Source organism: Manacus candei, unplaced genomic scaffold (assembly GCF_025592945.1).
Source record: "Manacus candei isolate 608988 ecotype Guabito, Panama unplaced genomic scaffold, ASM2559294v1 h1tg000162l, whole genome shotgun sequence".
NCBI lineage: Eukaryota > Metazoa > Chordata > Aves > Passeriformes > Pipridae > Manacus > Manacus candei.
The window spans coordinates 264,949-280,462 of record NW_026138210.1 but is presented as its reverse complement, the minus strand read 5'-3'; the positions used below and the strand labels follow the sequence as shown (position 1 = coordinate 280,462).

At 57.3% G+C, this 15,514-nt stretch overlaps 2 long non-coding RNA genes across 2 annotated transcripts in view; one reads left to right on the top strand and one right to left on the bottom strand.

Annotated features, from left to right (window-relative positions):
• Positions 1-560: 560 nt before the first annotated feature.
• The window catches only part of LOC127463478 (uncharacterized), a 63,480-nt gene continuing 48,526 nt past the window's right edge, over positions 561-15,514 (bottom strand). Inside the window, exon 3 of the long non-coding RNA XR_007900858.1 lies at positions 561-2,796. This is a non-coding gene — a long non-coding RNA (uncharacterized LOC127463478). The remainder of the gene's footprint in view (positions 2,797-15,514) is intronic.
• LOC127463477 (uncharacterized) lies at positions 10,296-10,975 on the top strand. The gene is made up of 3 exons (XR_007900857.1): positions 10,296-10,363; positions 10,462-10,500; positions 10,858-10,975. It is a non-coding gene; the product is annotated as an uncharacterized LOC127463477 (long non-coding RNA).

The following is a 15,514-nucleotide window of genomic DNA, read 5'->3' as shown; positions in this document are numbered from 1 at the left end:
GGTCTGTAAATTCTGCATTCCCTGTGTCCAGTTTCAGCAATCCACCTCTCTCCCCAGGCTTTGTTCACTGAAGCAGATCAGGGCTAGTTTAGCAAAACTCAGAGTTGCAATAATTTTCCCAAGCCTGTTCCCACAAGAGCAGGTGATGACAAACTTTGCTAAGTGCTGGCCAATAGTGACTTAAGACTAACCCACTGTTTAGGATGAATATTCTGGTTATGATTCACTAAAGCAATTAACTAACAAGTTAATGAACATCATTCATTTAAACAAATCAGGAAATGATCTCGTTCCCAGCAGCAGCACCGAGTGCCCGGAGCCGATGTGTGCAAGTGCTGGGCTGGAGCAGAGACGTGCTGGAGGGGCAGATGGCAATGGGACAGCACAGAAAGGGGAAACGCTTCCCCCCAGGCCAGGGAAAGGCTGGGTTGGTCTCTGCAGCCCTGGCAGGAGAGGCCTTTGCTGTCGGGGGGGTCTCTGCAGCCCCTGAGGGGCTGTGCTGGAGGAGAAGTTGATCTCAAGGCAGGACAGAGACGCTGAAAATGTCTTTGGGTGGGCACATCCCGTGATTCAGGAACACTGACAGTCATCCCACAGAGCCTTGGTTGAATCATCAGGTGGGTGATGAAGGGACAGAAGGGCCTGCAAAGCCTGGGAGCAGGTCCCCCATTCCATTGCAAGTGGGAACACCGTGGGATCTTCTGGCAGGGCAGCAGGGCTGGGCACAGGCAAGCCAGGAGATGCTGGAGGCTGTGGCAGACAGCTCTGGGCCCCAGACAATCCCTGGGCTGCCCAGGGCTGCTCTCTTGCTGCCAGACAAGGGGGTCTGGCTGGGCAGGGGAAGGCTGAGGGAGCCAGGGCTGCAGGGAGCAGGGAATGGTGGAGCTGCAGGACAAGGAGCAGAAGGGCCCTGCAGGGCTGCAGCAGAGCTGATTGCAGGGAGCTGCCTTCAGGGCAGGGATTCTGCCCCTGGGCTCTCCCTGCTGAGGCCACACCTCGAGTGCTGTGCCCAGTTCTGGGCCCCTCACTTTGGGGAAGGTGTTGAGGTGCTGGAGCATGTCTGGAGAAGGGCACTGGGGCTGCTGAAGGCTCTGGAGCACAAGTGCTGTGAGGAGCAGCTGAGGGAGCTGGGCTTGCTGAGCCTGGGCAGAAGGAGGCTCAGGGGGGACCTTCTCACTCTCTACAACTCCCTGACAGGAGGGGGGACCCGGGGGGGTCGGTCTCTTCTCCCAGGCAACCAGCAGTGGGACAAGAGGGCACAGCCTAAAGCTGCACCAGGGGAGGTTTAGGTCAGACAGGAGGCTCAAGTTCTTCCCAGAAGGGGTGACTGGGTGTTGGAATGGGCTGCCCAGGGAGGGGGTGGAGTCACCGTCCCTGGAGGTGTTTCAGAAAAGACTGGACGTGGCTCTCAGGGCCATGGTCTAGTTGACAGGGTGGGGTTGGGTCATGGCTTGGACTCCATGATCTCAGAGGTCTTTTCCCACCTCGTTGATTCTGTGATTCTGGAATGGCCCCTTGGTTCCATGAGGTTTTGCAGTGTCACAGTGGCCCTTTGATTCCATGAGGTTCTGCAGGGTCACAAAGGCCACTGGATTCCATGAGGGTACCAAAGGTCTCAGGGCTCCTTTGATTCCATGAGGCCCCACATGTCACACTGGCAACTTTGATCCATGAGGCTCCACAGTGGCCTCTGGGTTCCTTTAATTCCATGAGGTCCCGCAGTGTCACGATGGTCCCTTGATCCCATGGGGTCCCGCAGTGTCCCAGGGTTCCTTTGGCTCCATAAGGCTGATCTCGGGCTCTGAGACAGAACTGAACCAGCAGTGGTTGTCCAGAATGTGCCCTAGAAAATATCTGTGTAACCAACTGCAATGGAGAGAAACCAGCCAAGGAAAGGAAAGAAACAATGAAGGGAGGAACTCGTGGTTCACAGAAGCAGCAAAGCAGGCAAAGGTGGGGTGTTACAGAATCCCAGAATGAAAGAATGTGTGAGTTGGAAGGGACCCCAGAGGGATCATCAAGTCCAACCCTCAGCCCTGCCCAGGCCCATCCCCAAGAGTCACAGCCTGTGCCCCAGAGGATCATCCAAACTGTCCTGGAGCTCTGTCAGCCTTGGTGCTGTGCCCACTGCCCTGGGGAGCCTGTTCAGTGCCAACCAGCCTGGGGGGGAAGAACCTCTTTCTAACATCCAACCTGAGCCTGCCCTGACACAACTCCAGGCCATTCCCTGGGGGCTGTCCCTGGTCCCCCCAGAGCAGAGCTCAGGGCCTGCCCCTCCTCTGCCCCTCCTGAGGAAGTTGGAACTGCCATGAGGTCTCCCCTCAGTCTCCTCTTGTGCAGCTGAACACCCCAAGTGCCCTGAGCTGCTCCTCCTAAGGCTTCCCCTGCAGAGCCTTCCCCATCCTGGTGGCCTCCTTTGGACACTCTCGACTGGCTCAATCTCTTCCTTCCATTGTGTCCCCCCCGAGTGCCCCACTATTGAGGTGAGGCCGCCCCAGGGCAGAGCAGAGCGGGACAATCCCCTCCCTGGCCCGGCCATGCTGGGCCTGATGCCCCCAGGACAGGGTTGTCCCTCCTGGCTGCCAGGGCACTGCTGACTCCTGGCCAAGTGGGCACCCCCAGGACCCCCAGGGCCCTTTCCCAGCCTGCTCTCCAGCCTCTCATTCCCACTCTGTCCCCACATCAGGGGTTGCCCATCCCAGGGGCAGAATCCGGCACTGCCCCTTGTTGAACTTCCATGGGTGGTGATTCCCAGCCCTGGGATCTGTCCAGGTCTCTCTGCAGGGCCTCCCTGCCCTCCAGGGACTCAGCAGCTCCTCCCAGGTTGGGGTCATCTGCAAACTTGCTCCGTGTCCCTTCCAGTGCTGCGTCCAAGTCACGGATGGAGATGTTGGAGAGCACAGGGCCCAGATGGAGCCCTGGGGAACCCCCCTAGTGGCCCCCATCTGATGTCCCCCCAGGCACTGCCACCCTCTGTGCCCGACCCGGGAGCCCATTGCTCGCCCAGCACAGGGTGTGTTTGTCCAGCTCTGGGCTGGACACTTTGTCCAGAGGGATCTGGGCACAGACACTATGGGAAGCTTCACTGAAACCCAAGAAGGTCCCATCAACTGCCTTCCCTTGATCAGCCAGGGGGTGATGTTGTCATAAAGTAACTCAGGTTTGATCAGCAGGCCTTTCCTCTGGGGAAGCCGTGCTGGCTGTGATACCCCACAGCAGGGTGGGAGCTCAGGGGCCACCCCAGACCCCCCTTTTCCCACCTTTTCCCCCGTGGCCACTGCAGCACTGACTGTTGGGTGGAGGGGAACCCCCCATCAGCCCCCCAGGGATGGACAGGGGGTTTGGGGACCCCCCAGTGCAGATCCAACCCCCCCAGAGCCCCAGGGAACTGCTCCAGGGCTCAAGTGATGGGGACACCAAGGGACCCCCATGGGACTCCTCTTCCTGCTCTCCCACACCCCTGTTCTGCCCCTCTCCCACCCCTTTCCTATGGTCTCCCCAGCCCCCAGACCCCCTCTGCACTCAGTTGGGGTCTCCCGTCCCTCTCCCAATAACTTTGGGGTCCCAGCACTCCTCACACTCAGTTTTGGGGCTCTCAGCCCACCACTTTTCCCTTCTCTCCCACCCCTTTCCTATTGTCCCACTAAACCACAGCTTCCCTGTGCTCCCTTTGGGGGTCCCACCCCTTTGGCCCCTCAGCTGAAGGGGTCCCACCCCCCCTTTTTCCCACCTTTTCTCCCATTTCCTGCTCCCTTTTCCCCATCCCCCCTGTGGCAGGGGGAGTTCAAGGCTCAGACAAAGTTGATGGGAGAAGTCCTGCCCTGGAGTCCCGAGGTGCAGAACGGACTCCCTGGCTTTCTAAACTCTGCTCCCAGAGGAGCCTGAGGGCAGCTGGATCCAATCTCAGCCTTGGGTTATGCCAATGTTTTGAATTTAAGGAATTATAGAGATGGGATTGAACCAGTTTTGTCCCACAGGTTTTAATGATGGAAAAGCAGATATATTTATATCAATGAACTACTTATTACTAATAATGATCAGACAAAAGGACTAAACCAGAATTATTTACTACACAACATACACACTAAAACTACCAGTAGTACAGGATAAGATAGGACAGGGCAATACACTAAAGCAATTGTTGAAGCAATTATACTAAAGGTGGCAAACAAGCAATAATTTTTAATTAGAGATGGATGGAACTCCCCCAGAGCAGCGCTCGTGGGGAGATCTCTGCTCTCAACCTCCAGCAGTGACCTTGGGGGGTCCCCAGCCAAGGCAGGAATCTCCACACACCCCCCAAGAAGAGTTCTGTTGGAAGAACCTGCCCCTGGGACAGGGGACTGGCCCTTTCTGGTAGAAACCCATGGACTGACAGGCCTTGGACTCCAGGGGTTCCCTCACCATCAGGGGCTTCATTTGGGGTGAAACCAGTCTGGGGTCCAACATCTCCTGCCTTGTCCTGGCCCCCTCTCAGCTCAGCACTGACCCCTTTGCAAATGGGGCATTGTCTTGGTGCCATTGCAGGGGGATGTCCTGCCCCAGTGTCCCAGTGTTCCTTTAATTGCCAGAGGCCCTGCAGTGTCCCAGTGGCCCCTTGATTCCATGACCTTCGGAAACACCTCAGGGTTCCTTTGGTTCCATGAGGCCCCCATGTCCCAAAGGCCCCTGGATTCCAGGAATTCCGCAGTGTCACAAGGTTCCTTTTTTTCCATAGGGCCCTGCAGTGTCCCAGTTGTGCCTTGATTCCAGGAGTATCCAAATTCTCCCGGGGTTCCTTTGGTCTCAGGAGGTCCCGCAGTGTCCCAGCGACCCCTTCATTCCAGGCAGGCCCAGGGAGACGAAGCCAAAGACGGAGCCCCGACCCCGTCAGCATCTTGGGGGGCGGGGGGGCAGGACCTGGGAAACGGCTGGGAAGGGACTGGGATGGACTGGGACACCAGGATACAGCGGGACCAGGACGGGGACCCAGCAGGACCCCCCGGGAGCAGGATCTGAGCACACTGGGACCCTCCAGGACCAGAATTGGGGCAACAGGGATCATACTGGGAGCAACTGGGACCACACTGAGAGCTACTGGGAGCAACTGGAGGCCACATAGGATATAGTGGGAGTGCCTTGGAGTCACTGGGATCGTACTGGTGGAAACTGGAATGTTACTGGGACCACACTGGGAGTGACTGGGAAGGACTAGGAGCATGCTGAGGGCTCTACTGGGATATACTGGGAGTGTCTGCAACCATGGTGGGGGTGACTGGGACCATACTGGGAGTGACTGGGACTACGGGAAGGGGAATTAGGGCCAGGCTGGGGGCAACTGGAAGGAACTGTGAGTGACTGGATCTACAGTAGAAGCAACTGGGATTGACTGGGACTGTCATGCGGGAAGACTGGGATCATACTTGGAGTGACTGGATCTGTGCTAGGGGCAACTGGGAGCAACTGGGACCATGATGGGGACAACTGGGATCATCCTGGGATCACGGTGGGAGAAGCTTGGCCCATGCTGGGAGCAACTGAGACCACACTGAGGGTGACTGGGGTCATCCTGGGATCATAGCAGGAGTGAGTGGGATCATGCAGGAGGTGATTGGGATCATACTGGGAGCAACTGGGAGTGCACTGGGGATGACTGGAAGCGGCTGTGAGCAACTGGGATCATGCTGGAAGCTTCTGGGGGCAACTGGGAATGAGTGGGACCACATGGAGGAAACTGGGAGCGACTGGGAAAGACCAGGAGTGACTGGGATCATCCTGGGACTGACTGGGCGCTGAATGCGAAAAATCGGTCCGAGAAACTGCTCAGAGACTTTTTTATCTTTAAGCAGCAAGGGATTTGTTTATTCAACGTTGGGAGCAAGCCAGCTGGCGCTGGACAAACTTGCTCCAAGGTTTCACACAAAATCAGCATTTTTATCCAATCTTCAGCTGGGATTAAATGCATATTCAAGTGATTACAACATCTATCGATGCATATTAATAACAGGCGGAGTAGAGGTGGAGCTCAGGCGGGGCTTGGGGCGGTGTTTCTCTTGGCCCTCAGTCCTGAGGGTACTTCCACTCTTCCTCCATGGCTCTGGGGGCTTCAACTCATCTTCCTCAGCTTGACCTTCCTTCTCTTCCATTCTTCTTGACCCGCTCACTGAAGCTTGGAAAAAGCCCTGGCTCCCGGCCTATTCCTCCTATTCCAATGTCTCCCTGATCCTGCTGTCTCTCTAATTTATCCCCTCGAGGCCTAGGACATGTTCCTGTACTATTCTCTGAAGCTTTGCTCCAGTCAGTAGAACAGAACGAGCACAGATGCTCTTGGATGTTGGTAGCTTGTTAGCAGGCCCCAATTTCTTAGTTAACTCTTTTGGGCCTGGCCTCCTGTTTCCCCAGGGACACAGCCCGGGCCCGGCTGTTCCCATTCCCATTCCACGGGTTTGCATTCCTGTTCCAGGTGTTCCCATCCCATTCTAGTTGTTCCCACCCCAATCCAGGTGTCCCCATTCCCATTCCAGGAGTTCCCATTCCCATTCCATGTGTTCCAATTCCCTTTCCAGGTGTTCCATCCCATTCTAGGTGTCCCATTCCCATTCCAGGAATTCCCATTCCCATTCCAGGCATTCTCATTCCCATTCCAGGTGTTCCCATTCCCATTCCATGTGTTCCAATTCCCTTTCCAGGTGTTCCATCCCATTCTAGGTGTTCCCATTCCCATTCCTATTGTCCCTCCTCCCATTCCTGATGTTCCCATCCCACTTCTGTTTTCCCCATTCCCAGATCTTGGTGTTCCCATTCCCATTCCCAGGTATCTCCATTCCCATTCCTATTGTTTCAATTCCCATTCCAGGTGTTCCCATCCCACCTCTGTTTTCCCTATTCCCATTCCAGGTGCTCCCATTCCCATTCCTGGTGTCCCCATTCCCATTCCTGGTGTCCCCATTCCAATTCCTGGTGTCCCCAACCTGCTCCCTATGTTCCCCTTCCCATTCCAGGTGTTCCAATTCCCATTCCACGAATTCCCATTCCCATTCCAGGTGTTGCCATCCCAGTTCCTGGTGTCTCCATTCCAATTCCTGGTGTCCCCATTCCCATTCCTGGTGTCCCTAACCTGCTCCCAGTGTCTCCATCCCTCTCCCCGGTGTCCCTATTCCCAATCCAAGCGCCCCCATTCCCAGTTCCTGATGTCTCCATTCCCATTCCTGTTGTTCCCAGTCTGCTCCCAATGTTCCCATTCCCATTCCAGGTGTTCCCATTCCCATTCCAGGTGTTCCCATTCCCCCTGTACCCACTCCCATTCCTGGTTCCCAGAGAGGAACTGCCGGATGCCGGATAAGGAGCCAGAATTTATTACCCAAAGCAGGAGATTTTCACACCAAAATTAACCCCCGGTGATGTCACCAACGTCCCTGTGATGTCACCAACGTCACTGTGATGTCAACAATGTCTCAGTGATGTCACCGATGTCCCCGTGATGTCACCGCTGTCCATGTGATGTCACCAACGTCCCTGTGATGTCATCGATGTTCCCGTGGTGTTACCGCTTTCATTTCCCCAGCTGGTTTACCTTTAAACCAACACACCAGGGCTGTGCCCAACGGGGGTCCCTCTGGATCATCCAACGCGGGTCCTCCCATGGCTGATGGAGTTGGAGCAGCGGCCGAAGCTCTTCCCGCAGTCGGGGCACTCGGGACTTCTCTTACCGGTGGGTCCGTTGGTGGGAGGTCAAGGAAGAGCTCTGCCTGAAGCTCTTCCCACACTCCCCACACTTGTGAGGCCTCTCCCTGATGTGGATGCGAAGGTGGGTGTAGAGGGTGGAGCTGTCCCACATTCCCTACACGTGTAGGGCTGTTCCCCAGTGGGGATGTGCTGGTGGCTGAGCAGCTTGGTGCTTGTGCTGAAGATCTTTCCACATTCCAAGCACTTGTAGGGCCATTCCCTGGTGTGGATGCAACGGTGTTTGCAAAGGCTGGAGCTGTCCCTGAAGCCCTTCCCACACTCCGCACACGTGTAGGGCCGTTCCCACTGTGGATCATCTGGTGTTGGAGCAGGTGGGAGCTCTGTGTGTAGCTCTTCCCACATTCCTGACACATGTAGGGCCTTTCCCCACTGTGGATCATCTGGTGGCTGAGGAGGTGGGAGTTCCGTTTGAAGCTCTTCCCACATTCCCCACACGTGTAGGGCTGTTCCCCACTGTGGATCATCTGGTGTCGGAGCAGGTGGGAGCTCTGTTTGAAGCTCTTCCCACACTCCCCACACGTGTAGGGCCGTTCCCCACTGTGGATGCGACGGTGGGTGCGGAGGGTGGAGCTCTGCCTGAAGCTCTTCCCACATTTCCCACATGTGTAGGGCCGTTCCCCAGTGTGGATGTGCTGGTGCCCCAGGAGGTTGGTGATCCTGCTGAAGCTCTTCCCACATTCCAAGCACCTAAAGTGCTTTTCCCTGCTGGGAGGCTGCTCAGGGACCACCAGCTTGCAGCTCCGGCCACCTTCCCGGCACACGCTGGCTCTTTCCTCCTCACAGCCCCCTGGGCTGGCTTTGGAGCCCCTCCTGCGGGGGCATCTCCGGCCCTTTTCCTCCCCGCTGCCTTCCTGCGCCGGGGAGCCCTTCAAAACGGCCTCTCCCACCAGGCTCTGCCGGGGGGATTTGTCCTCCGCGCTCTCCGGCCTCACCTCGGGGCCTGGGGCAGGAACCAACAAGGACATGCAGGGGATTTGCCTCCGGCCCACAGGGAAGCCCAAGGACATCCCCCCAACTCCGGCCCCAGCAGGACGGCCACAAAAGACAAAAGACCCACCCAAAGGGGCACTGACTTCCTCCTCACCTGCCTGGGGGGCCCAAGGCATCTTCCTCTTCCTCGCAGCCTCCTCCTCCATCCGCCCAAGCTTTGGAAAGCAGAAATCCTGCTGGGGGGGGAAAACAAGGGATGAGCGCGTTGCCTTGGGGGTTCCTCCTGCCCAAGTCCAGCTCTAGGACTCACTGGGAAACTTGTGTCCATAAAAACCCCCAAAACACCAACATTCAGCCCAAAATCCCCTCCCAGGAGTTCCCCCTCTCTGCTCTCTGGGGTTAGGGGGGTCCCCCCTGTCTGGCCTGATGGCACTTCTGCCTGCATTGGGGGTCCCCCTTCTCCGGGCTGCCGGGGGTCCCGCGGCTCCAGGGGGTTCCCACTCTCCGGGGTCCCCTTGAGTGTTGCCAGGGGGGTCCCAGGGCTCACTTCTCCCCACTCTGCCTCCCGGGGCCAGCCGGCCCTCCTCTCTCGGCTCCCACCCTCGCAAACCTCTTGGCGCTCTCGGCTCCCACCCCGCCTCAAGGCCCCCCTTCCTCTCCACACTCCAAGGCCTTCCTCCTCTCCGGGACCCCCGCTTAAGGGGCCCGGTGCTCCCTCTCTGCTCCCCCCCCTCCAGCATTCCGGGGGTCCCCCAGCTCCGGGATCGCCCCTCTCCGCTCTCCCCACTCCGCGGCGACCGGGGTTCCCCCCCGGCTCTCACGGGGGCCCCCAAACCGCTCTCGCCCCCCCCGCCATTGCCCAGCCACCGCCAGGACCTTTTGGCTGCTCTTCTTTGTGCTCCCGCTCGGCTCCTCCCTCGGCTGGGTCGCCGCTTTTGGCGGGTTTCCTCCTCCGGGATCCGCCCCCTGCAGCCCTTCCCCCCCTGGACCAGCCCCCTTGGGCCCCCCTTGGGCCCCCCTTGCCCAATAAGTCTGATTATACAGACAAGCAATTGCTTTTAACCCACAAAACCCAAATGTATAACCCAGCACCCTGGGGCATGAACAAAGTGGTTTTCCTTGCCCCCCCCCGAGTCCAGAGTAAAGGGAGAGGGGAAAAAACCTGCTGGTGGGAGAACTGTTGCAGTCTGGTCAGAAGTGGTGATTGCAGTCCAGTTGAGGGTGGTGGTCTCAGTCTGGTTGAGAGTGGTGAGCTGCAGCCTTCCTGTGGATCCCACGAGTGGTGGAAAGGTTCTGAAACTCCAGGTTTATATATTCTCCAGTTCAGGCAGGAATGGTCAGTCGTTCCCTCAGAGCAGGGAATTCCATAAAAGGATGCTCAGTTCGTTCCCTCAGAGCGGGGAATTCCATAAAAGGATATGAGGATGCTCAGAGTGGGCAATTCCATAAAAGGATATGAGGATTGTCAGAACGGGGAATTCCATAAAAGGGTATGAGGACAGGAGCACCCCCCCCACCTCGCAGCCCCCCCCCCGACAACAGTTCCTGGGAAAATGGCATGGAAGGCCATAGAATACACACTTTTGGGCTACACCCATCCAGTGAGGAATCGGTCCCAGCTGTTCTAACTAGGACACTGTGTCCGTCATCGCTGCCATCATCATCATCATCGGCCTCGTGGCAGTCGGTGTCTGGAAGCTCCGATCCGGTAACTCCCGGGATGGGGGTCGGCAAGGGGCACGGATCCGCCCGGCAGCATTCCGGGGATCCTGTGCCACGGGTGCTGATCCCACTTTCTTTCCAGAGGGAAGAGGGAGGGGAATGGATACGACCCCGCGCCCACCAGTGAGTCCCAGCAGCGTGTGTGGATCCAGATCCTCTGTGCAGGGATCCCAGGATGGATGCCGGGATTCCAGAGGGGAATGGGGGCCTAATGGCTGGAGTGGGATTGGAAGGGGATTGCAGCTCAGGGCAGGATTCCAGAGTGGGATCAGGTGGAATTGTGGACTGGGATCAGGGCTGGATTCTGGAGTGGGATTGGGGTGGGATGGATTCTGGTGTGGGATTGGGGTGGGATGGACAGAGCAGGATCAGGTGGGATTCCGGAGCAGTTCCTACTCTCCCTGGGCTCCACAGCCGGCTCCATCCCTTGGGATGGGAACAGGGACATGGTGACTCCTTTCCCCGCTCTCATCCCAGCAGGAATCACAACCTGAGCGATCCCGGAGCTGGATCCACCCCTTCCCTCTCCCTGTGGAAAGGCAGGAGCTGCTGGCAGAGCTCATCCCGCTGCACCCACCCACCCCGGCCCCTCTGCGGCTCTTCCCAATGGATCAACTTCCTGCTTTTTCCCGTGTGAAACCCAGGACCACAATTATTCCTGAGGCTTTAATTTGGGTGTGAAAATCTCCTGCTTTGGGCAATAAATCCTGGCTCCCTCCTCCGGCATCCGGCAGTTCCTCTATGTGAACCAGGAATAGGAATGGAGACAGAGGGGGACTGGGATGGGGACATTGGGGACAGGGATGGGGACACTGGGAGTAGGTTACAGACATCAGGAATGGAAATGGGAACTCCAGGAATGGGAATGGGGACATTGGGAGCAGGTTGGAGTCACCAGGATTGGGATTTGAGACACCGGGAATGGGAATGGGGACATGGGAGACCAGGATAGGGATAGTGGGGACAGGAACGGGGACACTGGGAGCAGGTTGGCACAGCAGGAAGTGGGAATGGGGACAGGGATGGGAACCCCAGGAATGGGAATGGGGACAGGGATGGGAACCCCAGGAATGGGAATGGGGACAGGGATGGGAACCCCAGGAATGGGAATGGGGACAGGGATGGGAACCCCAGGAATGGGAATGGGGACAGGGATGGGAACGTGTCTCTCCAGGAGTTGGTTCAATCCAAAGGTCGGTCCCTGGCTCGAGGCCACGGGAAGCCCCTTCTTTGGGAATGTCTGGGAACCAGGTGTCAGAGGTTTGAAAAGAGGTGTTGGAATTGTTTCCCAGTGTCCCCCCATTCCCATCTGTGTCTCCCGGGATGGGGTGGGTTGGAGCGGAGCCGCAGGCGCTGGGCAGGGGCAGTGGGGGGAGGGCGGCTCTCGGGGACACCGCGGTGGCCGCGGGGAGGGCGGGGGGTCCTTTGTTCGGGGGCTTTTGGGGTTTGTCCGGGACCGGACAGAGCGGGAGCTGATTTTGGCCACCTTGTTCTCTTTTCCTGAGAGGAAGTTTTTTCCCCACGGGACACCTCGTGGAGAGCGACCGAGAGAGAGAGAGAGAGCCCGACCCATCTGGGAGCGAGGTGTTCTGCTTTGGGGACTGCCCTGGGAAAAGGGACTCCTTCACTGCTGGCTGCGAGCACACGGGGCTGAGAGAGCTTTGAACTGCCGGGACAGTTTCTCCCCCCAACCTGGGGATTTGGGACTTCGTTTTGTCTTGTTTAACTAAGACCCAGTGCCCCCAGGGGGAGGAGGAGGAAAGGAGACCAAGAGGTGCTGTGGCCACTCAAACTGCAGAGGAACAACCTGTGCCAGTAGCAGCTGCCCCTCTACAGAAGAAATCCAAGACCAAATCAGCTCAGTTAGTGAGGGATGAAGGGGAAGCAGAGCCCTCAGAACAGGAGCAAGAGGCAGGACCAGAGATAATCACCAGATCCCCATCCCCGGCTGAGCTGTGAGAGATGTGAAAAGATTTCAACCTCCAGTTGGGAGAGCCCCTGCTGACCTGGCTGCTCCAGTGCTGGGATATCATGGCCCAGCATATGGAACTAGGTGGGAGTGCAGCCAAGCAACTGGGATCCCTGTCCTGGGATGTTGGGATTGACCAGGGGATTGGGAAGACAAGAGAGAGGGGATGAGAGCCGGGTACAGGCTTGGGAATTGCCAGGAGGGCTTTTGAAAGGAGCATAGGGGAAAGGGATGTCTAAGAACAAGTCCCTTAGGAGAGGGAAGCAGAGAGGCTGTGTTTTCACCCCAACACAAAGGTCTGCAGGGCAGAGCAGAGAATATGCCCACAGAAGATTCTTGTGCGTCCGTCTTTGCAGTTCTGACAGGCACTTCTTGTCACAGCCTGTCCTCTCCATTCCAGAATAGGCCCTGGCAACCAAAGAACCAACACCCCACACCATAGTGCAGACCAACCCATGTGCTTTGGGTCCTTTTGTTGTCCTATCCATTCTGGCCTATCCCCTCCATTCCAGAATGGCTGCTGGAAACCAAAAAACCAATGTCTCACAGCCCCTAGTGCAGCCCAACCCCTGTGCCATGGGCCCCTTTGTGATGTCACAGCCTGTCCTCTCCATTCTGGAATAGCCCCTGGAAACCAAAGAACCAACACCTCACACCCCCACAGTGCAGCCCCACCTGTCTGCCACGGGACTCTTTGGGATGTCACGGCCTTTCCCCCAGGAAAGAAAGCCTGGAACCTTCAGGTTTCACATGCAGTTGGGGGGCCACCCTGGGCACTCCATGGGCAGCAAGAGCTTTCTGTCCTGGCTCTTTTTGTCTGGCAGGAATCTTCAGCTGTGTTCAGTTTGGGCAGTCAGACTGGCAATTTCAGCGCAGGGCTCCTGCAAGTGAACGACAGCCCTTCCCTCCAGGAAAGAAACCCCTTACCCTCGGTCTCTTCTCCTGTTCCTTAAAACACAACCTGCAGGGGAGCTTTCTGGGATCTCTTCTCTTGGGAATTGGGAAGATAGACCCGCTCTCATGTTTAACACCTCAGGCAAAACCACCCTTTGAACACCTTTCCCAACCCTCCCCAACCTTTCCCAAAGCCCAGATTTTACAGGTGTCCTGTAATTCTGGCCCAATCTCACCCAAGCCCACAAACCATGACAGAAACCTCTCAGCCTCACGCTGCGTCCTTCCCATTGCTGTGCCTTATGTGCAGGCAAAAGGCCTTAAAATCAAGTACCCAAAATTCATGGTCTGCTCTTTTTACCAGAAAAGAAGGCGTGGTGAACTCTCCAGACCAGGGAATTGGAAGATCTCCCCAAAACTCCTTTGGTACACACTGCAGGGCCAACGATTCCTCTGCTCTGCCCTGTCGGCGCTGCTTTGTCTCATCTGGGTCCCCAGAAACCGTCAGCGAAAACCAGGGAATAAAATCTCTGAGCAGTTGGTTGGGTTCCAGAGGTGACCCTACTTCATTCAGCACTCAAGGGACACAGGAATTGCTCTCTAACATCTGTACATCAGTTCTTAAAACTTTTAACTCTTTTTACATTTTAGCAGACAAAGGAATTCCTGTCCATTGGCTTACCAGTTCTCTGCAGGAATTCTTATTCTCTCTTCTATTGGCTCTTGATTTCTCACTTTGCATGATGCTTAGCCCACAGTTTTTGTCCTTTTCTTGTCTTTTCCCTGGATAGAGAGAGCCTCAGTAACTGTCTGTGTTAGTTTTGCCTTCATCTCTGGTTTCTCTAAGGGTCTTTGTGGTTTAGAAATTCTGCCTTCTTGGTGTCCAGGTCTCAAAAAAAGATTTCTCTGCCAGGTCTCTGACCCCTGAAATATGGCAGGCCTTAAACTTTTACTTTGTTTTTCTAACAAATGGCCATGACCAAGAACTTGTCCATCATCCATTGTCTATTGCCCAAGGCTCTGTCCTTGCCTTGCCTTGCCCATCTCCTGGCTGCCAGGCAAGGGCCTTGTGACATCACAGCCTCTGTGGAACAGCGCGGGGGCTGAAAAGTGTCAGTGCTGCGTCCCCGTGCCCAGAGCCTGGGCAGAAGTCGGCTGGCAGGGACGGGCAGAGACTGTGCAGAGGTGTCAGCTCGTCCCGCAGCAGCACCATGCCCAGCCAGGGCATCTCCTGGCTCCTCAGGCTCTCGGTGCTCCTGCTCTTGCCTGGCCCACTGGAGCCTTGCAGCCGTGCCACAGGTGCCATGGCTGAGAACCGGGGTTTGCCTTGGATGGCCCCTTGCCAGAAAAGGCAGGAGAGGCTGGAGAGAGGGGAAGGAGGGGGGTCAGGCCGCTGGGATGGTGCCGGCGGGCCGTGAGCCCGAAGCCAGCAAGGCCTTGGGTCCACACGGTGTCAGGGGAGGACTGAGAGCCCCCAGGGAGGAGGAAAGCTGGGCAGGCCCCAAGGCTCCTGGGCCTCTTCCTTGGCAGCCCTTTGGCCAAGGCCCCCAGGCAGAGGTGGGGCTCAGCCCCTGCCCAGCAATGGGGCACAGGCTGAGCCCCAGGGACACCAGACCCAGGCGGCCTGAGCTCTTCTTCCTGCAGCGTCTGCCTGGGGCAGCCCAGCCAGGCCTGAGTCTCTGCAGGAGAGGCCAAGCCCAGCCAGAGAGGGCTCAGCCCTCTGAGGCTGCACTCACTGCAAAGGGAACAAAACATTGGCCCAGAGGACATCCTGCCCCCAAATGGAGAACTGCAAAGGTCAAGAATAAAAAAGTCATCCTCCTCCATTAGTCAAGAAATGTTCAGACCTCTTTCCTAAAAGCATCCAGCACTCGGGTCACCAAGTTTTGTCTCTGACAAGGCTTTGCAGGGGCTGCTTGGGAAAGGGAAGCCCTGGGGCCCCAGTGCAGATGGTGGGGCTGCACTCTGGGGGGGTCGGCCTTTGGCTCTTGGCTTCCAGGGGCCCCCAGGAGTCAGTGAGCCGGGCTGGGGACGAGGGGCAGGACTGGCTGGGATTGCCTCTGGGGCCTGGCCCAGAAAATGGAAGTGTCCCCATGGGGGTAGCTGGAAAGGGCCCAGGAAGGAAATGCTGCCCCAGCGCAGGCTGTGGCAGTGGGGAGTGTGCAGGGGGAGGAGGCTGGGCCAGAGTAGGGCTGGGCAAGAAGGGCCAAGCGGCGGGTGGGTTCTCCCCCGGCCCCCAGGGCCCAGCCCCTGATGGGAGGGCCTTGGGCAGGG